The sequence below is a fragment of the Bactrocera dorsalis genome, chromosome 2 (assembly GCF_023373825.1).
Source record: "Bactrocera dorsalis isolate Fly_Bdor chromosome 2, ASM2337382v1, whole genome shotgun sequence".
In the NCBI taxonomy this organism is placed as follows: domain Eukaryota; kingdom Metazoa; phylum Arthropoda; class Insecta; order Diptera; family Tephritidae; genus Bactrocera; species Bactrocera dorsalis.
In genome coordinates this window covers 20,363,666-20,387,873 of record NC_064304.1, presented here as the reverse complement: position 1 = coordinate 20,387,873, position 24,208 = coordinate 20,363,666, and the positions used below count along the sequence as shown (strand labels likewise).

Below are 24,208 nucleotides of genomic sequence, written 5' to 3'. Positions count from 1 at the left end.
AAAGGATCGAAAACGAGTTTTTTCAGTTTTCCGGCCGATTTAAAAGTTGCCAAAAAATGGGTGTTATTTTGCAAAAGAAATGATATATTTAATACTAAATCCTCTTTAATTAAATAATTTCACAATTCTTTTATCATAATTTCATACATCTGATACATCTGAACTTATAATATATGTATATATTTATATACAACACAAGAAACGTCTTCTCCATTTGAATCACAACTTAATAGACAATTTTATTATCAATAGGCCGATATATTTCTTTAGAAATGATTCAAATCTTTTCACTCAACAATATTCAATCGCTTCACTAAAACTTTTCATTAAAATCGAAAGAATTAATAATATTTTGCGAATTTACAAAAGTGTTCACTTTTCTGTTTACAATTTGCAAGCCATTTGACAGTTTTTCACTCTTGTTCTTCTCAACACGCAACTATGACGTATCATAATGGCGGTTGTCGTAATCTTGTATTCTATCATTCTTGAAGTTATAGTTCTTTTTCTTTCGTTTGCCTTTCTGCGAATTCTCAACTATTTTGTGTGACTTTTAATTGAAATACTCTGCGTTGGCCTTTCAGAATCACACAGAATCATTTCTGTGGTTTTTGAAATTGACCCACGAGGACGAGGTATATCGTTTTATCTGGGAGCGTGAGATTTAAGAAAATCGCTCGCTTACAAGGGATAAAACGACTTCTGAGTGGCGATTTTAATGAATAAATTCATAGAATCATTTCTGTGCTTTTGGAAATCAATACTAATAAATATTTTTTTCTTACTAATAGAAAATAAATTTATCACAGCAATATACATAAACATATACATAATATTGCTGTGATAAATTTATTGCGAAAGCAAATGTTCTACAAAGTATGTATATTTCTATACTTAAACAAAATTATTAGAACCATTGTATGTTTCTTGCATTCATAACCGAATCATACTTAAGTCAGCGCAACCTAATTGTCAATGGTGGTGTTGGTGGTAAGCGCTTGGAAGGTCAAGATGCTAACACAGGTCCCAGGTTCGAATCCCGACAGAATAAGTTTTTAATTTTTTGCTTTTAACATCGTATACTATAAAAATAAATATTTTTCTTTATTTTAATTTCTATTAGTAAGAAAAATATTTATTTGTATAGTATACGATGTTAAAAGGCATACATCTTCTATCCTATCTTGTGTATCTGCACATGCTCATATGAGTGTATGTATACGCATGTGCGCGCATTGACTTGCATGTTCATTCATTCATATATACTTATATGTACATATATTTGCATACATTGCCAAACAAATAAACCACAAGCATACAAACATACATATGCGTACACATATGAATATGTCACCAACAAAAAATTGATCTTCACAAGTCAATCCGGCAGCCAAATTGGCGAAGAATAAAAGAGAGATGATTACGCTGCATATTCTCTTCCGCAACGAAGAGACGGAACTACTTTCTGAGTCAAAATTCATTCATTTAGACTTTGCTTTATTCTTCATTTTATGTGCATAATAAATTTATAAAATGTGAATTTAAGTTTTCTAGTTTTCTTTCATACAAAATGATATGCATTTCTGAATATCACTAAGAAGTATAACTTCATCCGCGCGTAGGGACTCCACGCACCTTTTTTTTTGTTTGTTCGTCACAGTTCCAACGAAGTGATTATCGATTATAATGATGTCATCATATTGAATTTTAATTTTTCTATAAATCTTTTGTGTATTCGCTTTATTTACGGCTTCCTCCAATACATTGGCCTCGATGGTTCACTCTTTGACATTTGATATTTGGTCTGGATGTAAAAACAGCTTTAGATGGCTTGGTAATGTTATTTAGTGCCATTCTTCTGCTGACGTTTCGAGACAAATATATAAGATTAATATGTATGTAAGCTTCATGTCTTTTGTTTTTTCCAAATGAGCCTGAACTAAATTTGCTTCACTTGGGATTCTACATTACACACGCACTTTGTAATAATTTTTGTTTACGTTGGTGTACTCTTATTAACTATATATTATTATTATTATTTTATTTTTCAAACACATCTATTTTTTTGTGACAGCTGCAAATTCATATATGATTTCATGTAAAGGGTCTATGAACAAGATTAACGTTATGTTAAAGAAAAGTGAAACACTCACATTCGGTCTAAATATACTCTGTTTTTTAATTGCAGATAATTTCTGATTTATACCAAATGTCCACCAAAATTCCGTTTGCATATCTCCACCCGTTTACGCCGATTTTCGATGAATGCAACTGTGAACCACACTTTTTGTATTGTGAAGGGTGACGAGAGACAAACAAATTTTTAGTAGGTAAATTCACTTGAGTTTAAAAACCAAATAATATTTATTTTTACTTTTTATAATTTTGTTACATAAATGATATAACACTTAATATGGCGGCGTAATCGTAGATCTATTATAATTCATTGATTCTTCGACAAGGAAGCTATCACCTCATTGTTTCCTTAATTTTAAAAAGTTCTTTTAATGAAAACCACAAAATATCTCCGTGAGCCTTCTTCAAAAAAAACCAAATAATATTTATTTGTTCTTTTTATAGTTTTATTACACAAATGATATAACCCTTAATATTGCGACATAATCCTATGTGTATTTTAATTGGTCGAGTTTGTTTCTTAGATTATTCCTTGCACGGTAATAATATCCAATGCACTCTCCCCGATGATTTGTAAGACATATTGGTATTGTGTTTGCAATACTGTTTTCTATCGGATCATGCAGAGCTGCTATTAGCATAGCGATAATCAATAAGTACATGAATTTCATTTTTATTGAATTTTTTTGACTTTGTTATTTTTTTAGAGAAAAATTGTGCCTCAAATTTGCCAATAGATTTCCAAATGTTTACTAAAGTTTGTTCGAAGCCGTTCCACATTTTATAGTCAAAAAGAAGCGTTTGTCAATTTAGTCTTTTATGTGCAAATTGAATGCTTTACACGCATATACCATACAAACAATACATAATTGTATACAATTTCCTTATCAATATATTTATAATAACATAAATTTGGTGTGATCCAATTCAAAGTCATCAAAAATACTGCTTCCCAGAAAAATGTTGATATCGCCTTATGTGTGATGAGCTCATGTATTATATATATGTATATAAGAAGCAAAATTAAATTCGGCTACGAAGAGTTGATGCAATTGTTGAGAATTCGCATTACCATTGACTTAGAAATGTTGATAGGAAGGTGAGATCGATTTCAAGATCTACCCATAATACCCAAAACCACTTAAATGATGATTAACAATTCCATTAGTTAACGCATGTTTATTTCATTCTATATTTAATTGATTTAAGTGTTACACCACGGTTTATATTTTAATATGTATTCTTAAATATATTATTTATATATTCTGTATTTGCATATATTTATAAGTAAGTATATCGAAGTAAGTTTTGTTCGTTCGCCGTATGATTTTTTAATTCCACATAGTTACCCTTGTCTTTTAGTAGTTATTTCTTCGAAACGAATTTGGTCTAGCTTCTTCATCGATACACCGCCCGCGATGATCAAAATGTTGGCATCCCAACCGAGGTCTACTTGCTAGCGCCATATTATCCGTATGCATGAGGTAATTTGTTTGAAAATTCCCATCCGTGGCTACAAGAGAAATGCATAAAAGGATTAAATATAATGATTCCATTTTAGTTAGGGTTGCTGTTTTTGCGAGGTTCAGAATATATATTTAAGAATTGCGCTGATAAAAGATCGAATGCTTACTAAATTAAATATCTGCATAGCTAAGCTCGTAAGCTTTATAATTTGTTTTTAACTAATGAAAACGAGATTGAGTGAATATGTAAATATTCAGATCTTGGTTGATTGAAGCCTTTAGCTTTTCTGAGATTTTACAACCCACGTGAATTATTGTTTTGTATTTAAAGTGGTTTCCGGATCGAACCTAGTTTCCCAGATTATTAAGTCGTAATAGTGTGAGCGTAATATTATATTAGGTTTCAATATTAACTGGCTGGAAGACAAAACCCACCTTCAAAACCCTTCAAAGAGTATATGATGATTTCCCCTCGTGGCTACGAAGAGCGATACCTCGAGTTTTATATAACTTGTATACGTTTCATCAATCTTCAAAGTAATTTTTGACCCTTTTGAATACAAAGTCAATATTATCGCATTGAGATAATTACTTAAAATAATATTTCGACACAATTATTTTTAAAAACTGTAGTGTGGCAACCACAATAATTTCGAAACGAAGCGACTAATTCACAAGTTTAAATTTTGTTATGATCACATTCATTACCAGTTAAGCTTTTAAACATTTAAATGTATATAATCGTAGATACATATGTACGTATGTCGACATCCTTTTTGATTTGGGTTTTTTTGCAGATGTTTACTTACGACCTATGCTCTCTTGCCGACGATTTATTTTTGGAGATAAGCGAAGTGAAATTTTTTTAATCAACTCGAATTGCATAGAACTTTATTATTTGTTCTTGTAAAATAAATAACAATATCTGATCTATAGCAAAAAATACTCGATTATTTATTACAGTTCCAAATATCTCAGTAGTTGCGATTAAATGTATATCAGTACTAGGGAAGTGTATTGGTCTTCGCAAAGCGCTACGGAGCTCCGAACATACAAAAGTACCCCCCATGTCGGAAGATTTTTCTCAATTATTTCGAGGTTCCTTACGTTTTTAAAGAAAAAAGCACAGACGCTTAAAATTTAATGGAAACTGTTTATCATCATTCGAAAGACCATTTTTTCGCATTTACTTTTTGAAGATTATCTCTTTCAAATGTTGGCCGCGGCTACGTCTCATATGGTCCATCCGTTGATGGATAAAATAAGATTTTCACTGTATTGAATAGTTTCTTATATGAATAAAAGTATAAAATGTATACCACAGCAACGCGTGGGCGGATGCTCTGGTACGATAATATATCCAATAACAGCATTTTATCACAGATCTAACAGAAACTTAACAAAAAAGACGAATTCAACACCTCCTTACAAAATCGCTTATGCAAGCTTGAAAAATATCTTTTTAATACCAGACATATCTAAATCAATAAAAATTCTTCTATTGAATGCAAATGGGTTAATCAAACATAAGAATGAAAACGAATTTAAGGACTATAAAGGAGAGAGAACTTTATAAAGCACTACACGGGGGTTATGCATTCTCGACAAGCTTACCATCATATCGGCCATCCGATAACGAAGATATTTCAAACCTGATAGATTTTTTTACTGTCGGCAAAATATCCCGGAACTATTTGTCAATCATTTAGGATTAAGAACTTAACTCGGATCATTCTTCCATCTATTTAACGTATAGTGAAACTGTCATCTTTAAAGACAAAACAGCGGCCTTGTGCAATAAACGTACAGATTGGGAATACTTTAGAAGATCATGAAAACTTATGAAAGTAAGCATAACCCTACATTAAATACAGACCAGTTGGAATCTGAAATTTTACATTTTACAACAAGTATGCAATATGCAGCTTTGGAAAGTCCACTGGAATGCTGTAAACCCTCAATCATATATTGGGTTAGTGACTCCAAGCTTCTTCAAATGGTTTGTAACAGTTTGATGATTACTATGCCGGTCTCTTTCGACCAATTCAGCGATTTTATCGCAATTTTCGACGACAGGCCTTCCGGAGCATGGCGAATCTTCGACCACCTCTACACCAGAACGAAAACGTTGAAACCATCGTTGTGCGGTGGAAACGGAAACTGTATCGGGTCCATAAACTGCACAAATTTTATTGGCGGCTTGAGATGCATTTTTGCCTTTATCGTAGTAGTACTGTAAAATATGCCGTATTTTCTCTTTATTTTGCTCTATGTTTGCGACGCTATAACTCACGAACGACTTAAAAGAAACGACAATCAATCAAACACGTGTTAGCGCGTGAAATGAGCTTTCCAAAAAGGTATAGCATGACCCGATGCGACGAATAAAACTAGAACTACGCGCTTTCAGCGAGAAGCAGCGAAAATACCGCAATACTTTTTTGACAACCCAATATGTAAGAGAATTAACTAGATAAAAGAGAAAGCTGTGATGTTGGTGGCTGGTAAATCTATTTTAAATAAAGTCTTTAAAGATCTCAATCGGAAAATTAAGAGGTTTAAAAATGAAAGTTCCGCAACTCAAATGTATTAATTGGCAACAAATCAGTGTTATCCAAAGAAAATAAGTTACTTATCTACAAACAAATACTCAGACCGATATGGAGCTATGGTGCACAACTCTGGGGATGTACCAACGCAAATAATAAGAAAGTCATCCAACAATTTCAAAACAAAGTACCAAGACTAATTGCCAAAGCGCTTTGGCGTCGATTAACGCAGAACTATTAATAAATGCAGCAGCACATACTACAAAAATGCTACAGCATTGTAACGAAGAAGTAGCCATGTTAACTTCTTGAGATGGACTACCACGACGACTTAAACGCCTCAAGCCCAGCGATCTTTCAAATAAGCCAATATTCTCCTAGTAGTTTTGTAATTTTGTAATTATACGTTTAATCATATTCAAAATGCTTGTTAGTCCTTTCTTTTATCTGAACTAGTTGTATTGTATTAATAAACACATTTGCTCTTCCGTGTTCTCAATGCTGCTTTGGCGGCAACATCTCGCGGAAACCGGACGATGGACCGGACGGATGGACGAGAAAATCAAAAGTGGTAAATAAAACCCAAGCGCAAAACAAAATTTCTTTTTGTTAGCCTGTGTAATTATGCTTTCAATAGAGTCAATTTCGAAAATTAAAGGCAAATACATACATTTTTGTCATACATGGCCATTAAACGATGCCGAGCTAGACCATCCATAATAACAATGCTCACCTCTTGCACTTATATGTATATTGTACCATTATTTTACATTTACACTTTTCTGAACATTTAATAATCATTCCAGTTTTATATTTATGTCTATTATTTTTGTTCGAAATCAAAATTCCAACAAAATCATTATCGATTATAATGATGTCATCATATTGAATTTTAATTTTCCTATAAATTTTTTGTATTCGTTTTATTCAGAGCTTCCTCCAATACATTGGCCTCGATGGTTCACTCTTTGACATTTGATATTTGGTCTGGATATAAAAACAGCTTTAGATGGCTTGGTAATGTTATTTAGTGCCATTCTTCTGCTGACGTTACGAGACAAATATATAAGATTAATATGTATGTAAGCTTCATGTCTTTTGTTTTTTCCAAATGAGCCTGAACTAAATTTGCTTCACTTGGGATTCTACATTACACACGCACTTTGTAATAATTTTTGTTTACGTTGGTGTACTCTTATTAACTATATATTATTATTATTATTTTATTTTTCAAACACATCTATTTTTTTGTGACAGCTGCAAATTCATATATGATTTCATGTAAAGGGTCTATGAACAAGATTAACGTTATGTTAAATTAAAGTGTAACACTCACATTCGGTCTAAATATGCTCTGTTTTTTAATTGCAGATAATTTCTGATTTATACCAAATGTCCACCAAAATTCCGTTTGCATATCTCCACCCGTTTACGCCGATTTTCTATGGATGCAACTGCGAATCCTGAACCACACTTTTTGAATTGTGAAAGGTGACGAGAGACAAACAAAATTTTAGTAGGTAAACTCACTTGAGTTTAAAAACTAAATTATATATATTTTTCCTTTTTATTGTTTTATTACATAAATTATATAACACTTAATATTGCAGCATAATCGTAGATTTATTATAATTCATTGTTTTTGATTTGGACTACTATCCTATCCACGATATGCAATGCACTCTCCGCGATGATTTACAATGCAGTTTTGTTTTGTTTGCAGGCAATTAAAACTATATATTGTATAGTATTTGTAATGGGGGATTCGACAAATTAGCGGATGTGCACTTATAGCTGCTATGTTAATGTACAGGATAAACAATAAGCACATGAATTTCATTTTATAGAATTTTTTTATTTTGTTATTTTTTGAGAGAAAAATTGTACCTCAACGTTGCAAATAGATTTCCAAATGTTTACTAAAGTTTGTTCGAAGCCGTTCCACATTTTATAGTCAAAAAGAAGCGTTTGTCAATTTAGTCTTTTATGTGCAAATTGAATGCTTTACACGCATATACCATACATACAATACATAATTGTATACAATTTCCTTATCAATATATTTATAATAACATAAATTTGGTGTGATCCAATTCAAAGTCATCAAAAATACTGCTTCCCAGAAAAATGTTCATATCGCCTTATGTGTGATGAGCTCATCTATCTATCTATCTATGTATATACATAAATAAAAATGAATCGCCAAAATGTATGTACGCTCATAACTTTCATACGACTGAACCAAATTTGATAATTCTTTTTTTTAAAATGTTCGTTGAAGTTCAGGGATGGTTTCTGCGGAGAAAAAAATTCTACTAATTGCCGGAAAGCCCCTAAAAACAGCCCTTTTCTTTTTCTCATTCAAACGAATGAATGTTTGTTCGTTAGTAACGCTAAGAGAACGGCTGAACCAATATTGATGAAATTTTAAGAGGTTGTTCGTTGTGGATCAAGGAAGGTTTAGAAATAAAAAAACCTGTATGCTTTTCGTAAGGAAAAGTCGGAAAATTGTATTCTTCCAAAAAGTTAATTTTTTCCATACAAATTTTTTTTCAATTTTGTTGTTTTGTTTTTCAATTACAGTGGTACTCCAATATAACGAATGATATAATGTTGGGACCGTTCGTTAAACTGAAATATTCGTTATATCGGAAGCGAAAACTAAATTAATATTGGTACATATATGTTTAAAAATAACTATTTATTCATGAATTCATAAGCATTGGTTGAAATAAATACATATATAATGGAAAATGCATACAATAAAATTAATTAAAGTTGAATTTTATAACAAAAATATGAGCATTATTCAACTGAAAAAAAATTTGTTAAGCACATTTGCTTTTCTGGGCGAGAAATTTTGAAATCCTGTGTCTTTTTCCTCCTCTTCCGAAATTTCTATAGCTAGTTCATTTTCAGCACTCGGGTTCTCTTCTACAAGTACATTGTCTACACTGTTCCATGCTTCCAAATCATCTGTGTTGAAGTTTGATATTCGCCTTTCTTTAACGATTGTCGTCTCAATGTGCCAGCATGTGTACCTTTAACACTTCTTATCACTTTCCGGCAATTTTTTAAAATTGTGCAAACACTCGATTTTGGAATACCATATTTCAAAGAGATTTCTTTCAGGGGTTTCTCCTTTTTATTTTTGTCAATTATTTTTAATTTGTCACCCAAGCAAAGCCGTTTCCGAATTGAAGGCATTTTTAAATAATTTATGCGATATCCTCACTTTATCACTTTGAACTTACAATTGCTATTTCGCGCAATGAAGCGTGCATAAAAAATATATAGAATTCTTTAAAAAAAAATAGCTCAATAATAACAAGAACTAACGGGTATTTAACTGCCTGCATTGTTTTTTGTTGTAATACAACCAAAACCAAATACAAACGCTATACATTCGTAATATCGAGTTCATCCAATTTCCAGCTTTCTTTATATAGAGTCATCAATGTATTGAAAAACAGCGTTCGTTATATTGAACATTCGTTATATCGGCGTTCGTTATACTGGGGCACCACTGTATTTGAATCGTTCAAATTTTTCGTTTGCTTCAAAAATTTTTGAAAATTGCTCAGTGAGAATGTTATGTGTGTTGCACACAAAGTGATCAATTACAGATTGAAATTTGTTACGATGCCACGAAGAGGTCGCGCTAATATCGGTCGGAATTTTTTTTGGCAGCAACATACATTAGCAGCCCAAGGCACATGACCGAGTACTCCCAGGATGCGATGCCATACGTGCGGTATTATGGATCGCGGTCAATTAGCAAGCGATCGTCACGATGTCACAGCAAGACTTTTCAAGCAACAGCTTCGATGGACTTTATCTTGAAGCAACGTATATATGGTGCTGTTATATGCTAGATGTACTCTATTGAGTAGCAAAAGAGAAGTTTGCTACATGCACACATTCTTCTTTGAATGGTGGATGGTGGTTCCACCAGATCAAATTGATGAAATCATTCAATCATACGGAAATTCCTGATGCAAAGAAAGAGAAGTATTATACGAAGTGATGAAAACCAATAAGGTTCATGGACCTTGCCGACACCACAATCCCACTTCGGTTTGTATGTCTCACAATAAATGCACGAAACAGTATCCTCGTGCTTTTCTTTCGGAAATACAAACTAGAAATATCCATGGATATCCACTGTATCGGCGTCGCTCACCAGACGACAATGGTAGAACATTCAGCATTCAATTTAGAAGAGTGAATATCGAAGTTGACAACATATGGATTGTACTATATTCACCATTATTGTCTAATTCACATTCAAAACTCATATCAATGTTGAGTATTGCAGTTTGGTGTAATCGATAAAATACGTTTGTAAGTACGTCACCAAAGGAAGCAATCTGGCGGTTATTGGTCTTGAACGATACGGTCGATATGTGAAATGCAATAAAGCGCTTTGTAGGATATTTAGTTTTGCAATTCATGAACGTTTTCCGACCGTTGTGCGTCTCGCAGTTAATTTGGCGAATGGTCAAAGAGTGTATTTCAACCCAGGAATACAGTACAACCGGTGGAAACACCGCCAGCAACAAAATTAACATTTACGAGTTTTTCTGAACTTTCGTCAGTGATCCGTTTGCGAGAACATTGCTCTATGCGAAAATACCTTGATATTATACCTGGAATGCATCGTCGAAGAAGTAGTTGCGCAGAAAGCAAGGGTAACCAGTAGGTGGACATCCAGGTGTGTTCTCTAATAATTCCTTAGGACGAATTTACATTTTAGACATTTTACATCGTCTTCGCTAAAAATTGGAAAGGGATCAATTCCGGTTGATACTTCCGGTGGTTTGATATCAATTCCATCTGCTGTTTATCGATTCACGAAACATGAACTCATCAAGAATGTTTATCAGAACATTGGCGAAATTATCCTACAATTCCTTCAGTGCACGTGCAATGATAGCTGCCAAAAATACCGATGTTGCTGAGTTAAACTGGAAGATTCAAAGTCAAATTCCGGAAGACTTGCGCTCATACAAATCGATCGACCGTCTTGACAATGAAGACAACGCCGTGAATTGTCCAATGGAATTTCTAAATTCTTTGGAGAGGCTTGGTATGCCACCGCATCATTTGTGTCTCATAGTTGGATCTGTCGTTATTATGTTTCGTCATCTACAAGTGCCAAAACTGTGTAATGGAACCCGACTGATTGTGACGCACCTATCGAATACAAGGGTGCAGAATGCTTGATTCTACGAATTCCTTTGAGTTCTATCGATTTGCCATTTCAGTTCAAACGGATTCCGCTTCCAGTAAAAATTGCATTTGAGATGACAATCAACAGTACACAAGGATAGTTGCTAGAAATGTGTGGCATAAATTTGGAACTGCTATGTTCTTCTCTCCACATTTACGCACCGGAACAGAAACCAAAAAATGTTGTTTATCAAGCTGAGTTACATTGAAAACAAAAAGAAAAGATAAATTTAACTTTCTTTTAATTTCAAAACACATAATTTCACGCAGGAAAACGGCGGCGGGGTTAGCTGGTTAACTAAGTATATATTATTATTACGAGTATTTTATTTTTCAAACACATTTATTTTTTTTGTGACAGCTGCAAATTCATATATGATTTCATGTAAAGAAAAGTGAAACACTCACATTCGGTCTAAATATGCTCTGTTTTTTAATTGCAGATAATTTCTGATTTATACCAATTGTCCAACAAAATTCCGTCTGCATATCTCCACCCGTTTTCCCCGATTATCGATGAATGCAACTGCGATTCCTGAACCACACTTTTTGTATTGTGAAGGGTGACGAGAGACAAACAAATTTTTAATACGTAAATTCGCTTGAGTTTAAAAACCAAATTATATTTATTTATTTTTTTTTATGATTTTATTACACAAATGATACAATATTTAAGATTGCGACAAAATCGTATGAGTATTATAATTCATTGTGTTTGATTCGGACTACTATCCTCTTCACAATATGGAAAGCAGTTTCCGCGATTAATGCAGTTTTGTTCTCTTTGCAAATAACCAATACTCTTGGGGCATTTGCAAATTAGCGGATGAGCGCTTAAAGCTGCTATGCTAATGTACAAGATAAACAAGAAGTACATGATTCTCATTTTTATAGAATTTTTTTTTGGTATTTTGGTATTTTTTGAGAGAAAAATTGTGTCTCAACTTAGCCAATAAATTTCCAAATGTTTACTAAATTTTGTTCGAAGCCGTTCTGCATTTTATAGTAAAAAGAAGCGTTTGTCAATTTAGTCTTTTATATGCAATTTGAATTCTTTACACACATATACCATGCATACAATACCTATTTGTATACAATCTCCTTATCACTTTATTTATAATAACATAAATTTGGTGTGATCCAATTCCAAGAAATCAAAAATATTGCTTCCCAGAAAAATGTTGATATCGCCTTATGTGTGATGAGCACACACTTGTATATTATGTATAACAAGCAAGTTTAAATCCGACTTCGAAGAGCTGATGCAATTGTTGAGAATTCGCATTACCATTGACTTAGAAATGTTGATAGGAAGGTGAGATCGATTTCAAGTTCTACCCATAATATCCAAATCCACTTAAATGAGTTACGCTTTCTAGTAAAGTGATTAACAATTCCATTACTAAATGCATGTTTATTTCATTCTATATTTAATTGATTTAAGTGTTACACCACAGTTTATATTTTAATATATATTCTTAAATATAATATTTATATATTCTGTATTTGCATATATTTATAAGTAAGTATATCGAAGTGAGTTTTGTTCGTTTTGTTCCACATAGTTACCTTTGTCTTTTAGTAGTTATTTATTCGAAACGAATTTGGTCTAGCTTCTTCATCGGCACACCGGCCGCGATGATCAAAATGTTGGCATCCCAACCGAGGTCTACTTGCTAGGGCCATATTATCCGTATGCATAAGGTAATTTGTTTGAAAATTCCCATCAGTGGCTACAAGAGAAATGCATAAAAGCATTAAATATAATGACTCCATTTTATTTAAGGTTGCTGTTTTTGCGAGGTTCGGTATATATAACGGGTGATTTTTTTGAGGTTAGGATTTTCATGCATTAGTATTTGACAGATCACGTGGGATTTCAGACATGGTGTCAAAGAGAAAGATGCTCAGTATGCTTTGACATTTCATCATGAATAGACTTACTAACGAGCAACGCTTGCAAATCATTGAATTTTATTACCAAAATCAGTGTTCGGTTCGAAATGTGTTTCGCGCGCGTGTTTTGTTCAGCGATGAGGCTCATTTCTGGTTGAATGGCTACGTAAATAAGCAAAATTGCCGCATTTGGGGTGAAGAGCAACCAGAAGCCGTTCAAGAACTGCCCATGCATCCCGAAAAATGCACTGTTTGGTGTGGTTTGTACGCTGGTGGAATCATTGGACCGTATTTTTTCAAAGATGCTGTTGGACGCAACGTTACGGTGAATGGCGATCGCTATCGTTCGATGCTAACAAACTTTTTGTTGCCAAAAATGGAAGAACTGAACTTGGTTGACATGTGGTTTCAACAAGATGGCGCTACATGCCACACAGCTCGCGATTCTATGGCCATTTTGAGGGAAAACTTCGGACAACAATTCATCTCAAGAAATGGACCCGTAAGTTGGCCACCAAGATCATGCGATTTAACGCCTTTAGACTATTTTTTGTGGGGCTACGTCAAGTCTAAAGTCTACAGAAATAAGCCAGCAACTATTCCAGCTTTGGAAGACAACATTTCCGAAGAAATTCGGGCTATTCCGGCCGAAATGCTCGAAAAAGTTGCCCAAAATTGGACTTTCCGAATGGACCACCTAAGACGCAGCCGCGGTCAACATTTAAATGAAATTATCTTCAAAAAGTAAATGTCATGAACCAATCTAACGTTTCAAATAAAGAACCGATGAGATTTTGCAAATTTTATGCGTTTTTTTAAAAAAAAAAGTTATCAAGCTCTTAAAAAATCACCCTATACAAGTATATATACCAATCGTGCTCATAGAAGATCGAATGTTTACCAAATTAAATGTTTGCATAGCTAAGCTCCTAAGCTTTGTAATTTGTTTTAAACTAATGAAACTAGATTGGGTGAATATATCAATATTTGTACATATTCAGATCTTGGTTGATTGAAGCCTTTGGCTTTTCTGAGATTTCACTACCTACGTGAATTATTGTTTCGTATTTAAAGTGGTTTCGAGAGTTCGCTAGATTATTAAGCCGTAATAGTGTGAGCGTAATCTCATACTTGGCTTTCGACATTAACTGGCTGGCAGAAGAAAACCACCTTCAAAGCCCTTCAAAAAGTATTTGATGCCGAGCTCTTTCCCCTCGTGGCTACGAAGAGCGATACCTTCACTTTTATATAACTTGTATACGCTTCATCAATCTTCAAAGTCATTTTTGACCTTTTTGAATACCAAGTCAATATTATCAAATTGAGATAATTACTTAAAATAATACTTCGACACAATTATTTTTAAAAATTGTGGGAACCACAATAAATTCGAAACGAAACGATTTTATTCCGTAATTAAATTTTGTTATTATTATATTCATTATCATTTAAGCTTATAAACATTTAAATACAAATAATTGTGTTTTTTTGTTGCAAATGTTTATATACGACCTATGCTCTCTTGCCGACGATTTAATTTTGGAGATAAGCGAAGTGCGATTTTTATAATCAACCCGCATAGCTTTTATTATTTTATTTTTTTTTTATTTATAAAATAAATGAAAATATCTGATCTATGGCAATAACAATGGCTATGTGAAAAGCTTACTATAGTTTCAAATACCTCAGCAGGTGGGATTGAATGTATATCAGTATTAGGGAAGTGTATTGGTCTTCACAAAGCGCTACAGAGTTCCGAATATACAAAAGTACCTGCGTTGTCGGAACATTCTTCTCAGTTATTTCGAGGAGTCCTACTTTTTTAAAGAAAAAAACACAGAGACTTAAACTTTAATAGAGAATCTTTATCAACATTCGAAAGACCATTTTTTCGCATTTAGTTTTTGAAGGTTATCTTTTCCAAATGTTGGTCGCGTCTGTGTCTGAGATGGTCTATCCATTGAGTCCAATTTTCGTTGACTCGATCGAGCTGGTAACTGGAAAATGACACGTGGATGTTTTGCTCCAAAGCGTGAATCGAAGCGGAATTGTTCGACTTTAGACTTTAGACTTTACATATCCACACAGGAAAAGGTCTAACGTTGTGATATCAGGCGATTTTGGTGGCCAATGAAGTGTTCTCTCAATGAATCCATTGATTGATGCGATGTGCGGGAAGTGGCGTCGTTTGTTGAAACCAAATGTCGCCGAGATCACGAGCCTCAATGGCAGGCATCAAATAGTAAGTTATCATGGCGCGGCATCACTTTGGAAGAATAATCAAAACAAACCGTTGTTTTTTTCAGTATGAAATGGAAGCTCTTGAATCTCTTGAGGTTGCTCTTCGTCTCAAATGTAATAATTTTGCTTGTTTATAAATGCATTGAACCATAAATGGGTTTCACCGCTGAACAAAATTTGATTCAAAAACGTTGGAGCTTCTTGGAACTTTTTAATAGTCCATAGGCAATGTACAAGGGATAATTTGTACTCATTCAATTTTAGATCATCCTATAGGTCAGTTCGAGTTGCTGCGAACGCCGCCGAATTGGTACTTCACGGTCTTCGGGTACACCCTCAGCTACGGCTACTATGTTTTCTGCACTGTGTTCTGGGCATGGCCTTTTCGGTCGAATATTATCCAATAATGAATACTCAGTCTCAAGAAGTGGCGAATAGTGCGCTCAGTATGCCGATTATGGTGACCATAAGTTGAGCGAAGCAAGCGAAAAACATGTTTCTGAATCTTTCGTAATACAACTGAACGATTTGTAAACGTTGTTTAGTCGTAAGTCTTTCCATAATGAAATCCAAAACAATACTGAACAAAAATAACCTGACTTAAAAAGAGGCTATTGAAAAAAGTACCACCACTTGGATCATCCGATATTTATATGAAAGCAAATAGTTGAATATTGATAGAGAGTTTATTTTTTCGAGCCCTCAAAACTAAATCAAATATGGTTTGGAAGACCCATCTGCCTTTTTTCTTTAATTATTCACAAAGTTATCGAATAAAATTCGAAACCTCTCAGTTCTAATAAATATTTTTGAAACAAACGAACGAAATTTTTGAGATGACAGATATTTGAGGAGTTATGACCTTAGTCGGGGCTACATAATCGGTATGGATCCGGATTTTTTTGGTTCCAAGTAATGCCAACTTAGTAGTAGTTCTTAAAATATTTTGAAAGAACAGGGTTTACCAGACTATTTTTCGCTAAGGAAACGCTAAATATTTTTTCTTAATACAGTTTGAATTCTTCCCCTACTGAGTAGTCCACCAAATGTTTCTACCGTCCACTGGTAGAAATCTTTATAGAATGCCAGTATTATACCATCATGGATCGATACAAGGCAACACGATCAAACGTTTCGCGTTTCGTTAACCAGGAAACTGCATTGTATTTCAAACGGTGATGACAAGAATCAAAGAAAGCCTTGTTGTTCTGGCAAGGAGCGTGCTCACAACAAGGAATGTATTATATTTACCATAAGTGTATAGTATAAACTCATGGGCAAGCGGCGCTGAAATCACTGAAGTCTCCAAGGGTTTCGTCAAATTTAGTGTAAAAATGCCTTGATCTCTTAATGGATCTAACATCACATTTCGTGATAAACTTGCAATGGGCAGATCAGGTGCATCAAACAATGACTATTGTAAAAGATGTTAGGACGTAGAAGAAGAGATCGCAGTAAAACAGCTTCTATGCGAATGAAAAGCTCTGTACAAAAAATAATTGCTTGAGAGTTTCTGGATGACGTATCAGAGGTTGTAAATATAAAACTACACGGGATGGTTCAGAGTGGAGACTATAGAGTGAGGGAATATTAGTCCCGATGGTATAACAATGGGTCTCTTAAAGCCTTAGTTGTGTGGTCAGATAGTCACTATAGCTATCTACATACCGAATTCGGTTAAAGTCGGTCGAACAGGTCGCAATATATGTGATTTCACCTAAAAATCGTTAAATTTTGACAACGGCTCCTATAAAGTATCTTCTATCATCTCATATATAGAATTTATGACTCTGGTATATTTACTTGTTAATTCATCTCATTATATTCCCGTTATATGGAGAGTAGGCGGGGTTATCATACGATATCATCGATTTGGACGGTAGGGACGATTAGGGGAATTGTCTTGAATTTGGTTGTTGAATGATTAGACAGACGGATGGACAAACAGACAGTCGGATTTTAACTCGTCTCGTCATCCTGATTATTTGTGGGATTTATCTCGATTAATTTTAGGGATACAAACAACAGTTAGGTGATATTTTCGGAGTGCAGTCAAAACTGTTGTAGTGAGAACGATTCGGTTCCGAATCACTTCCTCAAGCTAAGCCCTTCGTGAAATAAAATTGACTTATTACATTCTTGTAATCTACAGTACCTTGTCCTTGCGCGAGTTAATACCAGTATCAACGACATTTATACACAAGTATATGAGAAACGCTGATAAAGCCAGCTCTGCCTAAACAAATAAACAAGAGTATCAAAACAAGACTTTGAACTCATATCTGAATACAAGACATGCATAGGCCACAAGATAAGCCGCATGATAAGCACTTGTTTATAATAAATAATAAGATTAGACTTTAGACCTAAGCCACAAAACATGGATATGTTATCAACTTAACGAATAGTATATAAGACATAGGATAATACAAAAACATGTTCATTTTAACTATGTAATTCAAAAGAATAAAGTTCATATTCAGCAAAAGAATATATAGTTTTTGAAACCATTCATAAGTATATGAATTAACTGGGGGCTCAACCGCTCTTTACTGGGAAGGAGGAGATCGCACAACAGGACATCGGCATCCTTAAGAATCTTCGAAGCGCATAAAGAAGGACATCTAAATCCTCAAGCTGAAATCTTTAGTAAAGAAAGCCAAAATCTTTAAATCTTCCTTAACGAAGACAGACACTCAAAAAATGAGTCAAGGAGCAAAACGGACAATGCCTAACGAGGACATAAATCCTTCAGCTACAGTCCCTACCACTCCTGAAAACTACATAATGTCCTACATTCAGAATCAGTTCTCGAAATTGGACGAAGAAAGGAGAAAGGACAAGGAGTTAATATTACGGATGTTCCAAACTACAAATCCTAATACTAGCGAAACTTCTACTCCAACAATATACCAAGAAGCCACGATGCAATACCAGAATGTAACAGATGTACAAATCGAAGTCATAAAGGAATTACCTATTTTCCAAGGAAACAAAGAAGAGTATACGATATGGAAGTCACATGTAATGAAAGTCATGGAACCACTCCAAGTATTCCAGAATACACCTCAATTCTACAATATCATTACAACCTTCAGAAGAAGAATCACGGGGCATGCAGATATGTTACTTGAATGCAACAACACACCTCTCAACTTCTACAGTATCATGGAAGCTTTGGACGCACTATATCACGACCCAAACGCACTGTATGAAATACAAGAACACATGAAGAACTTGGCACAACAACCAACAGAAGACTTGGACACTTATTTCCAATACACATTGACATTGCACAGGAAGCTGATTAAAAATACAGTGGACCTTCTAAAAACAGAAATAAATAACAAATATATTGAACAAGAATCTATAACACAATTTATTAAAGGATTAAAAAATAAAAATTTGGCAACAGCCTTAGCATCAAATCAATATCAAAGTTTAATGCAAACCTATACAAGTGCTAAACAAATCGAAATACGATTACAACAAACTAGTGAAAATAAAAATCTAAGACGACCTATCGAAATCCAAAAACAAAATTTAAATAACTTTTGGCAAAGACCAACTAATCAACATAGAATAATACCGGAAAAGACAAACCTTTTTAATTTTAATCCACCACAATGGCAAAATAATAATTTAAATCAATGGTCAAGAAACCAATATAATCAACCTAATCATAATAATCATAATAATAACAACTTCAGGCAAAATCAATTCCAACCAAGGCAACAAATGAGGAACAATTACAATTATACACAACCTCAAAGAGGATTTAATACATATCAACCACCACAAGAACGCATGGATGTTGACGAACCTCAAAGAAACAGTGGGTGCAAACGAAATCACTCTAACAGAAACATCATTCCGCAAAAGATACAAAGGATCAACACACAGCAACAACCTGAACCTCAGCCAGAACAAACCTTCAGACACATGGAAGAAGCTGACGATACATCGAGTACTTTTTTAGGCTAAAGAATGGACTGCCTTGCCTTACACTCAAGGATGGTCCGACACAACAAGAAGTGAATATCATGATCGACTCAGGCGCTACAAACAACTACATATCAAAAAAATGCAGAATAGGTAAGAGTATATCAATAGATCCTGTATGGACAAAATCAATGCATGGATATTCCATCATGACTAGTAAAAAAATAATACATCTGTTAAACCATGATTTACCATTTTTTGAACTAGAAGATATCAAAGATTTTGATATGATAATAGGATTTTGTGGATTAAAAAAATTAAACGCAGAAATAGATTTCACGTCACTACAATTAAAATATAAAAATAAAAACAAAAATCAAAAAATAAATTACACAAATGATAATAAAGATTATGAAGAGGAGATTAGAGAAATAATTAGGAGAAATAATAAAACAGAAAAGTTACCATTTACCACAGCGATAGAAGCAACCATTAGGACAGAAAATAATGAACCTGTTTGGACGAAACAATACCAATATCCGTACGCAGATAACGATTTTGTCAATTCAGAAATAAAAAAATTATTAAAGAATAATATAATACAACCTAGTAGAAGTCCTTATAACTCACCAGTTTGGACAGTACCAAAAAAGGGTATAGATGAAAATGGAAAACCCAAGAAAAGATTAGTGATAGATTTTCAAAAATTAAATTCAAAAACTATAACAGATAGATATCCTATTCCGGACATAAACATGACAATACAAGCGTTAGGTAAAGCTAAATATTTTTCTACGATAGATTTAGAAGCAGGATTTCACCAAATTATGATAAAAAAAGAAGATAGGGAAAAAACAGCATTTTCCATAAATGGAGCTAAATATGAATTCATACGAATGCCCTTCGGATTAAGAAATGCACCCTCAATATTTCAAAGATGTGTTGATGATATTCTACGAGAATATATAAATAAATTTGCGTTTGTATATATCGACGACGTGTTAATATATTCCTCGACACCTGAAGAACATATTAAACACATCCAAATAATAGTAAGCGCATTACATAAAGCAAATATGAAAATCTCCGATGAAAAATCACACTTCTTTAAAAATCAAGTCGAATATTTAGGACATATAATAACACAAAACAGGATAACGGTAGATCCTAAGAAAGTAGAAACATTAGACAAGTATCCGATACCTCAAACCCTGAAAGAATTAAGGTCATTTTTAGGTATGGCGGGATATTATAGGAAATTTATACAAGGATATAGCAAAATAACAAAACCACTAACCATACATCTACAAGGAGAAAATGGTATAACAAGTAAAAAAATGTCAGCTAAGAAAGAAATTAAATTAGATAAAGAAGCCATAAAAGCTATACAAATAATTAAAACAAAATTAAAAGAACAAGTTGAACTATTTCAACCAGATTTCTCAAAACCTTTTGATTTAACTACAGATGCGAGTAATTTTGCCATAGGAGGAGTCTTATCACAAGAAAAGAAACCTATATTTTTTATATCAAGAACATTAACAAAAACAGAAGAAAATTATTGTACAACGGAAAAAGAATTATTAGCAATAGTATGGGCTATTGGAAAACTTAGGAATTATATTTACGGTATAGCAGATTTAACTATACACACTGATCACCAGGCTTTGATATTTTCTATTTCGGACAAAAATCCAAATATAAAACTAAAAAGATGGAAACATTTTATACAAGAATCTGGAGCAAAAATAGTATACAAACCAGGAAATCAAAACGTAGTAGCAGATGCATTATCAAGACAAAAAATTAACACTTCAACAATAGAATCGATGCACTCGACACGTAGTTCACCAAACGAAAACTATACATACGCAAAACAAACGATAAATTCATTTAAGAATCAAATCATATTAAAGAAAACTGAACGAAATAAAAAAGAAACACAAACGACCTTTCCAAAGTATCACAGACACATTATTGAATACCAAAACACTGAATATCTAACAAAAACCTTAAAAGAAATTTTTACACCTAATTTCAATAACGCGATTAAAATCGATGAACAAGAACTATTCTCAATAAAATCACTACTAAGTAAACATTTTCTAAACTACAAGCTCTTTATAGCACAAAATCTAGTCGAAGACATAACAGACAAAAACAGGCAATTGGAAATTATAACAAATACACATAACCGAGCGCATAGAAATGAGAAAAATAACGCGATGGAAATTAGACAACAATATTTTTGGCCCGATATGGCGAAACAAATCAAAAACTTTGCACGAAACTGTTCAAATTGTTATGAACAAAAATACGAGCGTAGACCAACAAAACAACTGATAGGGAGAACACCAGCAACAAATCTACCAGGAGAATCTATAAGTATGGATATATTCCACATAGGAAATAGAACATATATAACTAGTATGTGTAGGTACTCAAAATATTTATTAATGAGAGAAATAGCAGATAAAGTCAACACCGTAGACAAACTAGAAGAAATTCTCACACTTACATACCCATATTGTAGAAACCTACAAACCGACAATGAGAGTATATTCACATCGATATCTTGTTTGTCACTATACCGACGACTTCATATAACACATAATCGTACGCCAACAGCTCATTCGACATCAAACGGTTCAGTTGAACGCTTGCATAGCACACTGATAGAAATCGCAGCAACATTAGCTAAACAAAATAACACCGATCCAGTTACGGAAATATTTAACGCAGCATACGAGTATAATAGGACAATACACTCGGTGACCAAACAAAAACCGGTAGAAGTATTTTTTAATAGGAAGAATTATCCAGAAATAAAACAATTGATTGAAAAAAACAAAGACAAAGTTTTAGAATACCATAATAAGAAAAGAACACAAAAAGTTTATGAACCAAAACAAATAATTTACGCACTATCAAAACGACGTACAAAAACTGAACAAAAATATCTAAAATACATAGTTATAGAAAACCGTGAGGACACAGTTTTAGTAGAGAGAGGAGGAAGACAACATGTCTTACATAAAGATAACATTCGTAATACTCCTATTGAATTTAATAATAAACATAAAAGCATACACAGTGAGCAATCTAAAAAATAAAAAATTTATATTCACCGAAACTGACGACGCATACCTATATGAAGATACCGAATTTTTATATCATTTATTTAATTTAACGACAATAATGGAAAGATACAAACAGATAGAATATAGATCAATTGGCAGGACACAACAGGATATTATAAACGAAAATAGAATCTCAAATTTAATTGAACAAACTATTTCACACTCAATACAAAAAAGATCAATAAACATTTTAGGGACTATAATAAAATTTATAACTGGGATTCCAGATCATGACGATCTTATTGAAATAAAAACACATTTAAATGAAATAATAGAAAATAATAATCAACAGAGAGTCATTAACTCACACTTTGAACGGTCAATCTCAAAGGTTGATCCTCAATCAATCTCAACAAGCCTGGTCATATCAGAAACTTTGAAGGAATTAGAAACCCTATTCGAAACTATAAATTCTGTAAAGACAGGAAATTACTTGTCTAAGTCTTTAAATTTAAATGATATAAAACAAATAATAAAAAACGAAAAGTTAGATATTCCAGTTTTAAATGTAATGGAATACTCTACAATAAATGTAATTAGAATTAAGGATACATATGTAATCATTTATAAATATCCTTTAATAACGCAAAAATGTAAATTATTTAAAATAACATCATTAAGCTATCTGCATGGCAAATATATATTAGACAAATATATAGCTCAATGTAATATAAATGATTATTCAAGAGTAAAAGAATGTAAACAATCACTAAATACTTTTATATGTAAAACCAACAAGGATAATGAATGTATTTCGAAATTAGTGCTAAAAGAAAAAGCAAATTGTAAAACTATTGAAGAAACAAATGCAAATATCACAATATTAGATTATGGTAATATAATATTAGATGGAAAATATGAAATTAATAACGAAACTATCTCAGGAGTAAACTTGATCCAGTTCAATGACACCATTAAAATAAATGGACGAAAGTACATAAACATACAGGATACAATAAAACAGATAATCCAACATGAAGGCACCATAACAATTGATGAAGTAATCAACTCCAATGAAGAAACTAAATTTACGAATATCCGGAAGTTACATAAACTACTCATTCCAATCGAAGATCACCCGATCCAAACTTTTTGCTACACAATTACAACATTTGGAATTATAATCCTGATAATTTGGACACTACTCAAATTAATCAAACTACGACAAGTTACTCAAGAAAGAAAGAAACTACACGAACTCCAAAAACTCACAGCCAACTTTACATTATAAAAATGAGGACATTTTGTTTTTTTTTAAGAGGGAGGAGAGTTAATACCAGTATCAACGACATTTATACACAAGTATATGAGAAACGCTGATAAAGCCAGCTCTGCCTAAACAAATAAACAAGAGTATCAAAACAAGACTTTGAACTCATATCTGAATACAAGACATGCATAGGCCACAAGATAAGCCGCATGATAAGCACTTGTTTATAATAAATAATAAGATTAGACTTTAGACCTAAGCCACAAAACATGGATATGTTATCAACTTAACGAATAGTATATAAGACATAGGATAATACAAAAACATGTTCATTTTAACTATGTAATTCAAAAGAATAAAGTTCATATTCAGCAAAAGAATATATAGTTTTTGAAA

General features: G+C 33.1%; 1 long non-coding RNA gene and 1 pseudogene across 1 annotated transcript; one reads left to right on the top strand and one right to left on the bottom strand.

Annotated features, from left to right (window-relative positions):
- Positions 1-581: 581 nt before the first annotated feature.
- On the top strand, positions 582-711 carry LOC125776980 (small nucleolar RNA U3; annotated as a pseudogene).
- A 1,815-nt stretch (positions 712-2,526) lies between these two features.
- LOC125776187 (uncharacterized) lies at positions 2,527-8,982 on the bottom strand. The gene is made up of 2 exons (XR_007421487.1): positions 7,488-8,982; positions 2,527-3,649 (listed from the first exon to the last, which is right to left on the bottom strand). It is a non-coding gene; the product is annotated as an uncharacterized LOC125776187 (long non-coding RNA).
- Between the last annotated feature and the right edge of the window lie 15,226 nt (positions 8,983-24,208).